The sequence below is a fragment of the Poecilia reticulata genome, linkage group LG15 (genome assembly GCF_000633615.1).
Source record: "Poecilia reticulata strain Guanapo linkage group LG15, Guppy_female_1.0+MT, whole genome shotgun sequence".
Taxonomy (NCBI): Eukaryota; Metazoa; Chordata; class Actinopteri; order Cyprinodontiformes; family Poeciliidae; genus Poecilia; species Poecilia reticulata.
In genome coordinates this window covers 29,295,731-29,306,002 of record NC_024345.1, presented here as the reverse complement: position 1 = coordinate 29,306,002, position 10,272 = coordinate 29,295,731, and the positions used below count along the sequence as shown (strand labels likewise).

Genomic DNA, 10,272 nt, shown 5'->3' with positions numbered 1-10,272 from the left:
TATATATATACATATAAAACATACTTTCCTGATCCTTGTGTTGTTTATGTTTATATGAAAAACTCCAGTTTGTGACTAAAGTTGCTGTTGACACTTTGCAGTTGCGTCTGTAGAAATCCATATTTGCTAACGGGACATGAATATGTAGCTAATGGAGTTGACCAATTCACAAGATCCAATGTTTGTCTGGATCGTATGTTACACCGAGATCTTTTTATTTCATTGTTCCCATCCCAGATGTGCTTAAGCCTTCAGTATCTTTTTCAGAGCACATCCTTCGTTTTCTATCTTGCCAAGTATGCTGACATAAAAAATAAGTTCTACAGGTCTGGATGTAAAGATTTGAATGAGATTTTATAACATCAGATTTATTATGGAATAAATAGCCTAATATTGCACAAGGAACAAGGCTAAATTACTTTTAAATCATCTTCTTTTTCTCTTTCTAATTGAGGATTAATTGTAAAATGAGATTTTGAACTTCACGCAGAGCAGAGGTTGGAACTGGCAACCCACCAGTTAAAGGACAAATTCAAACCGCAGCCTTTACTGGACTTCATCCAACAGTCCAGACCAAAGACAAAACGTAACCAATTCTACTGATTACTTTTGCAAACTCTGAAAACTGCAATGTAAAAACACTTTCATTCAATTCAGAAACAACCTGAAAAATACATGCGACAGCAATCACATGTGCAGCAAAAGGTGCTGCCACAACAAATTGAATTAAGAGAACTTATAGTTGGCATATTAAATACATATTAAGCTAGTTTTGCATATACCATTCTTCATTTGTTGATTAACATGAAGTGTTTAACTATCCATCCATCCATTTTCTTACACCCTTGTCCCTCAGTGGGGTCGGGAGGGGTGCTGGTGCCTCTCCAGCTAACGTTTCAGGCGAGAGGCGGGGTCACCCTGGACAGGTCACCAGTCTGTCGCAGGGCAACACAGAGACAAACAACCATGCACACACACACTCACACCTAGGGGCAATTTAGACAGACCAATTAACCTGACAGTCATGTTTTTGGACTGTGGGAGGAAACCGGAGTACCTGAAGAAAACCCACCATGCTCAGGGAGAACATGCAAACTCCATGCAGAAAGACCGGGGCCGGGAATCGAACCCAGAACCTTCTTGCTGCAAGGCAACAGCTCTACCAACTGCGCCACTGTGCAGCAGCGTTTAACTAAATAAATTATTTTAAAAAAACCTTGTAAAATGTAAAGTAAATATTAAAGGATGCCATTTTGCTTTAGTTATTCAAATCATTTCACATAAAACAAAAAAGACACAAATTTGTCTGTGCCAATAATTTTGACTTCAAAGTATAACTATAAACCTGTTGATCATTTACTGTGGTGTTTTTTTATTTTTAGCTTTTTTAATCCACAAAACAAAAGGCTTGATTTGCAGTAAATTATATGTCTGAAAACATTCATGTCACAATGCATCATCAAACAGCTTTTACTGTTTGTAACGAATTTTGTAATTAGGGAAATTTTATGATTATGTTAGATGAATAATTTCAGCACTACTTGCCTCTACTGTAGTGCAAACATGTTTTATACCATCGCAGCTTTAGCTTTCCTTCAGTTTAATCAGTTACCAGTTCTGCAACACACCAGTCACTCGTTGCAAGGGAAACTTTGTTGCAAAATATGCATTACAAAATAAAAAGATTGCATTGTGTGCATCTTAAATGCAAAGCTAATGCATCTTTTCTCACAGAATTTTTGCTTCACTGCTCCCTTTTCCTTCAGATGTTAAAGATTTCTTCAGAGAATCTACAAGTACACCGAAACCAAAATAGCTCTAAAAGAATCACTAATGTGCGAGGGATGAAACAAAGTAATGGAGCACATCGCTGTGTGGTGGACTAGTTTCATCTCAGTCACCAGTCTGTCAGTGGTTGTGTTACCGTCGGCTCTTTATGGGTCCTGCCAGATCATAAACAACATCTTTTGGTGTAAAATCCTGTCATCAGACTCACATTCGGGGTCACAGATCTTCACTTTTTATTTTTCAAAGGACATCAACATGAGCTCTCAAAGAAACATAAGATATTATTTGAATTTGCAGCTCTTAATCCTGAATGCTTTACATTTTGTCACCTTATTTAGTCAGAATTATTCTGATGAAATGATTCTGTAGGGATTTTTTTGTGAGGAATTAACGTAATGATAGTTGCAACTGAATTCTTGGTGGTGGGAGTTGCACTAAGGCCTTTTTGATTTGATATCTCCAAATAAAAACTATTGCATAACCCAAGCCCACCTGTATAAGTTAACAATGCTAATTTTACAACAAAAAAAGGGTTGCAAGACTGGTGAACTGCTTAAAAAAAACTTCAGTCCAGTTTAAAGATTAGCAGAAGAGGTACGACGGTCAGATGAAACCAAAACTGAAACCAATGACCTACATGCAAAACACTAAATATGGACTATTGAAAAGCCATTTCTCAATGATGGCACATCGTGGCTCCAGGTGTGCAAATCCTTCACAGAGGCAGAGAAACAGATTAGAGTTGATGGAGAGGAGGACAGAGCAAAATACAGAAGAAACTGGAATTATTCTCTTGTTCGAGGATGTTTCAGGTAGTTTGGACATATCAGACTTTTAGTTTTATTCAGAACAATGACACTAATTGGGCTTTTAAGATAAGTGTATTCTGACTAAATCTTTCAAGACTGGTAGTTCCAGCCCATGTTTAAATTTGACGAAACCGTTCTGATGTACCTGAGCAGTTTTTAAAGGAATAGTAACTATGACTTAATCAAACCCAAGTAAAGCACATATAACAGGTGTCTTCAGATCCAGGCCTGGCATCATCCCTGGTCCAACACACCTGAATCAAACGACCAAATCACCTCCTCACTGTGCCGTCACTTCTCCAGAGTCCTGCTAACAACCTCATTATTTGACTCTGAAGGTTGCAGGACATCGGCTCAATAAAGCTGGACCTGAAGACCCTGATATAGAGGTTTATTTTTGTAGAAAAGTATGAAAATACTCAGAGTGGTGTGAATATTTTTGCAAGGAGCTGCAGCTGTTTTGTTGGTAGGTAGAAGCATCCAATCAGCTCCACCTGACATCAATTTCTCCGGATAGCAGATAGGTTTGCTGTTCATCACTCTGCATGATTATTACTCTGAGCAACCTAAATACACTCAGTGCGGTGGGGATTGGCAGCCCTGGCAAACATGGCAGCAATGATGGAGGAGAGTGTGATTTAAAAAAAACAAAAAAAGGTGGTTTTGATTGTAAACATGTAACTGTGATAAATTACTGACTGGTATAAATTTACAACCATTAAATCCAGAATTTAATGCTAAGACATGTATTCCCCAGAAAGACAGAATCTGTTAGGAAATAATTGTCTTACAACTTACTGGCAACTTTAATAACTCCCATTAAATAAATACAACTGATATCTGTCTATCATCTATACCTGCTTATTCTTAAGGGGGACATAGGGGTTTGGTACCAACGTCCAGAGGTCAACTGAAGGACATAACTGAGTCATTGATCTAAAATCTTATGCATTACTGCTTAAATTTAATAGTAAGCTATTGATCATTAACCTATAGCTCCATGTTTCCTTGTTGTATAGGAGTGAGGATTATTTCTGAGCCACTATTCAAAATGGAAAATACAGAAGAACATGTCCTTCAAAGAAAATAAATATTCTTCATAAAAGAAGAAAATAGCTGCTTACCTAAACTTACCCATATCTACAGTTAGATGAAACTGAAAGTGAACATGGAACGTCAACATTAGCGCCATCTTTTGACTCTGTTTGTGTACAAACTGTCTGTAAAGAATGATGCTGTGATGCAGCACACATTTCAGCTTTGACCTGACAATAAAGACGAAGGTTGGATGAGGACAAAAGGTTATCGCCTCCTACAGGGAGCAGGGTGCTGAGATATGAAACAAAGGACAAATCTCAAAGATAACAAAAGGTCATCCACAGGTCAGCTGGTTGTTTGGGAGGAATGAATTTTTTTTTTAACCCGTTTGTTAAACACATCTGGCGATCCAAGTGGAAATGTTTGTTTTTCAGATGAGACTAAAACTGAGCATTTCTGGAGGAAACGCTGCAGCTGTGTGTGACGTGATGGCAAGAAGTAATCTAAAGAAAAGTCCTAAAGACTGGAGGATCTAGAGAAAGATCCCTCTCACTCTGGAAACATTGAGATCATTTAGGATGAAAACTGGGTGCAGATTCATTGCTTCAGCCAAAAGGTGTTACACAACAGAGGACAATAAGAGTGGCAAAAATAATTTCATTAAACAGTTTTTCTAAATATGAAGTTGATTTTCACTTAGAGTTGGATTATGAATCTGCAAAAACATGAATTGTTTAACACGTTTTTCAGAGGTGGCGCAGATATGTGTGGAGAATGTTTCACATTTAAGAATTTCAGATTGTTGGTTTCTGGAGCGATTCAAAAGTTGTTTGAAATCCTACAGAAGCTGATTCACACTAACGTCTCCAACATCTGCACTTCTTCCCCTTTTTAGATGTCACAGTAGATAAATCTGACAAGAATAAGTTGTTTTTGAAATATAATCTATTACTATATACCATGGGATGTAAAAACATTGGCAAGCTATTTACTAGCTGCTCAGCTGACCATACATTTATATGGATTCATTTAAAGAAATATTGGCAAATGAAAACTGTTCCGTCTCTTACAGTCCACTAATAAAAGGTTGGGAGTCCTTCCAGATCTCACCCCTGGTCACAGTTTGCCACATTCTTACCAAAAGCATAAGATGCCGGGGGCAAACTGGGCAGAGTTGAGAGACAATGGAACAATGTGACAGCCAATGACGGGATGGTACCATAGGACTTCTGCCATCAGACCGCATTAATGAAGATGCATGACACTGTGCCAGTGAGTCAAAGCAAGGTCCCAGACCAGAGAGTGGCACAGATGCTGCCATGATGAAATAAGCCTGAACAGTTTGAATGCATCTGTTTTCTATATCTATTCAGTCCCTGAAACTCTGAGTCAAATAAGCATGGATTTAGTGAAACGTGATCAAACCCCTGCAGTTTTTGTGATAAAAATAAACCATGAGAGACAAATTCAAACATGTGTTTCAGCACCAAACCAATCATAAAAAGGAGCCAAAAACTGGACACCTTCTCCAGTGTTTGGTGGTGTTGAGTTCAAATCATCAACTATAGAGAATCTGAGCCACATAAACAGAGTTATTCTATCCAATAGGGTTTTTGTCTGGTCTTTATTTCCTTTCTTTACTTTTTCCATTGTTTATAGAAGTTGAAGGTTGTAAAGAATCAAATGGTCACATTGATATCAGTCAGGAGAAGAGTAGAAAAAAATCCACAGCAGTGTATATTTATTCCATGCCACTGTGAAAATAATCACTTATGATTGGAAAAAATAGTAAAACTGGTGCATTACAAAAACAGGATGTTTTCCAAACTTGATGAAAACCTAAAAGAATATCCATCAGTGACTGGATGTGTTCTGCATCCTTCTTTATCCTCCATCTGTCTGGACCAAAGATAAAAATCCAAATCCCATCTAAAATCTTCCAAAACCTTGATAGAAAATGTCTTATTGTCTGTTGAAACCAAACTTAAATCTGTGGGCTACAATTCCATAAGGTTTTATTATTATTATTATTATTATTATTATTATTATTATTATTATTATTATTATTATTATTATTATCCATCCATCCATCCATTTTCTTGCACCCTTGTCCCTCAGTGGGGTCGGGAGGGTTGCTGGTGCCTATCTCCAGCTAACGTTCCGGGCGAGAGGCGGGGTCACCCTGGACAGGTCGCCAGTCTGTCGCAGGGCAACACAGAGACACACAGGACACACAACCATGCACACACACTCACACCTAGGGGCAATTTAGACAGACCAGTTAACCTGACAGTCATGTTTTTGGACTGTGGGAGGAAACCGGAGTACCTGGAGAAAACCCACGCATGCACAGGGAGAACATGCAAACTCCATGCAGAAAGACCCTGGGCCGGGAATCAAACCCAGAACCTTCTTGCTGTAAGGCAACAGCTCTACCAACTGCGCCACTGTGCAGCCCTATTATTATTATTATTATTATTATTTGCAGAAAGCAACACTGAGGCATGACTAAGAGAGTGAAAAGTGGTGATGGCAGCATTATGGTCTGGGTTGATTTTAAATAAATCTAGGGTTTTGGTTGATGTTATTAAAATTATGAATAGTAGCAACCAGTCAGTTTGAACACAAAACTTTCAGAGAGGTGAAGATGAATGTTTTTTTATAATAGTGAATCTAAGCAAATTGGCAAAAATAATTTAATATTTGTACAGGTCTAGTCAAAGTCCATAAGTGCATCTGATGGAACTGGTAATAAGAAATTGCCTCACAATCTGAGGGATTTGGAAAACTTTTTCAATTTCTCATTTTGTGCCAACACTTCAGGTTCCCAGCATTAAATTAAAGAAGGGTGAATGCACATTCGTACAGAGACACTCTGAATCAGTAGGAAAGCATTCTTCCACCTAACTGTTTCAGTTCATTTCATATTTTCAGAGTATCAGAAGCCTTTTATTTTGTCCAGTTACGACGGGGTGGAAAACGCTCCCAGCTCTGGTGTTTTGATGATAACAGGGAGCCCTTTTCATTATCTCCTCAACTCTATTTCCGTAAATCTAATTCCCTCTTCCTCCTTTTCTAGTGATGGCTGACCTGCACTCTGAGAGACAGCTGGCAGTTCATGCCCAAAGACTGAGAAAGGAAAAAATCTTCTTCAATTAAGTGCGCCTCACAATCTGCACTTGTTCCACTGATTACAGACATTATCTCAGTGGTAAATATAGATTATGAAATTAGAGGGAAAACTCACCATAAGGCTTCATGGCGCATTAGCAACATTTTAATTACAGATTTCTATGGCAGTGGAAATCTTCCGTATCTGGGGGCATTTGACTTTTGACTCCATAGCTTAACTGTTTTTATTTGAAGCACAGCTGCTGGGTAAAATATGACCAAATGAGACATGAGCTTCGATATTCACTGTTTAATTCAAATGACTGGACTGGTTTTCTAAAATGCCTCCAGTACACACTGGAAAGCCCTGATAAATGTCTGGAGCCAGCTGCTGTAAATTCACAGCCGGACAGCATCATACCTTTAGGGTTCATTTAAAAAAGTCTGTCCTGATTTTAAGCTTTTAGTTATTTTTCTTGGGGGTGTTCTTCTATCTGCTCCCAAGCACAATTACGGACGAGAGTTTGCTTTCTGAGCATCACAGTTAGAATAGATGAATGCATTTTACAAGAACTGAGTTTTCATTTGAAATCCCTGAAGGAGCTGTCCTCAATTTACTATTTTAGGGTTTTCAGACAAGCAAAAAGCTTGTTAACCCTTTAACCTTCATCAACATAAATAATCAGGGTTTTACGCACAGGTGCAAGAGCTCGGGCATCAAGGATGTGCAGCGAATTGCATGCATGCAGAGATATTCACGTAATTATTGTTGCTACAGATATGGATTTATTTTCGTGTATTGATATTTTGGAGATTGCATAACTGAAAAAAAATTCGTTTCTGCACATCAAAGTTTATTTCATCAGCGCACTGTGGGCTCAGGACGCTCCTTTCAAAGATGCGCTGCGCTGGTAAGAGGCGCACCAAGACAATTAAACGTCTCCAAAAAATTAAGCAGCTGTAAATATAAAACTATATACCAATTATTAGATTTTTTTAACAAAAATCAACCAAACATAGTGAAAGTGGATCTGATTTTACCTGATCCGATCTATCGCCGCGATCATGTCACACACGCGTCCGTCAGCGCATCCTGGAAATTAGAGTCCTTCGATGAAAGAGTTCTCCCTCAATTCGCCGCTGCTGAAACCTCCACTTCCATACACCTATTGTATCTTTTTTCTAAGGTAGCACCTGCTGATCCGTGCAAACATATGCCTGCACAAACAGCTGGTTGTGCTCTGTCAGCAGATTCCCGTTAACCACCGTGGGCTGGACGCGCCGCTGCGCAATGACGCACGCCAAGCAGTCGAAGCTGATTTGGAGTCTCCAAATCCGCATGTGTTGAATTCCAGAAAACATGATGCTTTCGCCTTTTCTACGCCCTCCGATTACAGTATGGAAATGATGTTATGTCACCACTAAACCCCTGTCTTCTTTTGTTATTTCTCCTTCAAATGGACTATTGGTGACAAAAACCTTCCACAGCCAGTCACATATGTAAATCAAAGAGATCAGACCTGACATACAACACATGGTGAGCTGCGTGTTAACATCCCCTTTCTATTTTAGTCTGTGAAGAAATCAAGTGACAATAATCGTGTCAGTGCACGTTTAACGCTCCGCAGCACCTCTTAAAGCTCTTACTCTTTCTGTTCACCCTCACACAATGGCAGTTTGATTGCTGTAAAACTCCAGGAAGTACACTGAGGTTTTACATGTCAAGGTAGAGGATTTGTGATCTCAGAGAAGGACATTAACAGTTTTTCCTGTGTTGATGAGCCGTTAACATTCCCATCCTGGATGCCCAAAGGGGAGAGAGGAGCGGTCAGTCAGGCAGAAGCTGATCTTAGCTCCACATGTGGGTTTTAATTGTAGGACCTGGGTGTGTATGCAGAGCATAAGAATGCGCCTGTGGGTGGTTTTCCCTATGTTGGCAAACAGCCATTCACTCCAAGCATGGCTGGGCAAGATAGTGAGTTCTTTGAATCCATACATTTCTGTAGACTAACTGAAGAAGACAGATAAGCATCCAAAAGGAATGGCTCGGTTTGGACACGATTGAGCACATATGCAGATCACTGATGTGTGTGTAAATTTGATTTGCATTGAGAGGACGATGTTGAAAACGGGCATCAGTGGGAATCCTGGATAAGGGGCTGGTGGGGGAGGGCATTGTCGTCACGCAACATCCAAGACTCAAAGCCATGGCTGGAGGTCACAAGACACAGAGCCACAATGAAATCAGCACTTACTTCCACACTGGTGCCAACAGTGCACTGCTATGACATTTGTTTGCCCCACATGCAAGGACATTTCATGACATGATGATTCAACTATGCAAACCATGCATGCATCCCCTATGTAACTGCTGTGACATTACTGAAGCTGTCTAAAACTTCTGCTCTGTAAAGAAATGCGCAGCTACTCATATTTGTACAGACATTTCAGTGCTGCCAGACGTTCAATCAGAATAAACTCAAAATGCCAGAATGTCAAGAGAAACATATTTTTGATTCAAATCACATGTTTACATTTCTTGACATTTCATAGAACTCCCTGCATAGTTTGTTCTTCCAGAAGCTTCTGCTTGATGTGTCCTGAAACCACCTTGTAGCTAATCGGAACACATTCTTAGTTTCTGCAGCTACCCATTCATTCCTAAGCTTTAACATCCCGGCTGATGCCTCGAGATGTTTCTTCAATATATTTTGGAGCAATAAATTCTGCTGCTTTTGTATCTTAAAGTACAACAATGGTCGCTGGTAAAACATCAGGTCTTTTTCATGAATTAATTTGCCAGCAGTAATGAACTCTGTAATGAACTGCAGCTTCAGCTTATGTAGAAGCTCTTGAGCCATTGTTGTGGAGTTCACACACACATTTGCACCAACAGCACTGATATCTGAGACATTTAACTTCTCTGCAATTATTTTTTTATACGTTTCTCATCTTTTTTCATTAAACTTTCAACATGATCCATGCTCCCACCTCCTGTCTCAAACTCACACTTCATGACAATTATAGCTGCATTTAAACTGTATGGCAACTTCATGCATCTGGAAAGTAAACCCGAGGATGGATTAAAGTTGAAAAGGTCGAAGGCATGACTCAATGATCATGTTATTCACAAGCACAGTAATCTTAGTGTGAGTATACTTATGAGTTTGGAGAAAGTAATTTTGGATGTTGTTTTGATTTTTTTTTTCTCTAAAAAAACAAAACAAAAATGTTTTTGTTTTGTTCAGTCTGTTTTCTGAATGTTTTTTTGTTAATTTTTGCAGTGGAATGATTAATGATTATCAATGTGAAAACAATCCAAGATTTGATATTCTATTTAGTAAGATATTGACTATTTTGCTTTTTCTCTCGACTAAAGAATATGATGGAAAAACTTAACTCATTCCTCCTTGAGTGTCCGACATGGCAAAACATCCACATTGTTTAATGTCCATCTCTGATTGGCTAACTGCCTGTTGTGACGGCTCCTTCCCTGGAACTTATTGCCCCCAGTGGGCATCTTGTG

The 10,272-nt window shown here is 39.0% G+C and overlaps 1 protein-coding gene across 1 annotated transcript in view; it reads right to left on the bottom strand.

Annotated features, from left to right (window-relative positions):
* Positions 1-8,290, bottom strand: part of LOC103477353 (gamma-aminobutyric acid receptor subunit pi-like) — a 50,991-nt gene extending 42,701 nt beyond the window's left edge. Inside the window, exon 1 of the mRNA XM_008430426.2 lies at positions 7,788-8,290. The gene's annotated coding sequence lies outside the window, so the exon portion shown is untranslated. The remainder of the gene's footprint in view (positions 1-7,787) is intronic.
* Positions 8,291-10,272: the final 1,982 nt, after the last annotated feature.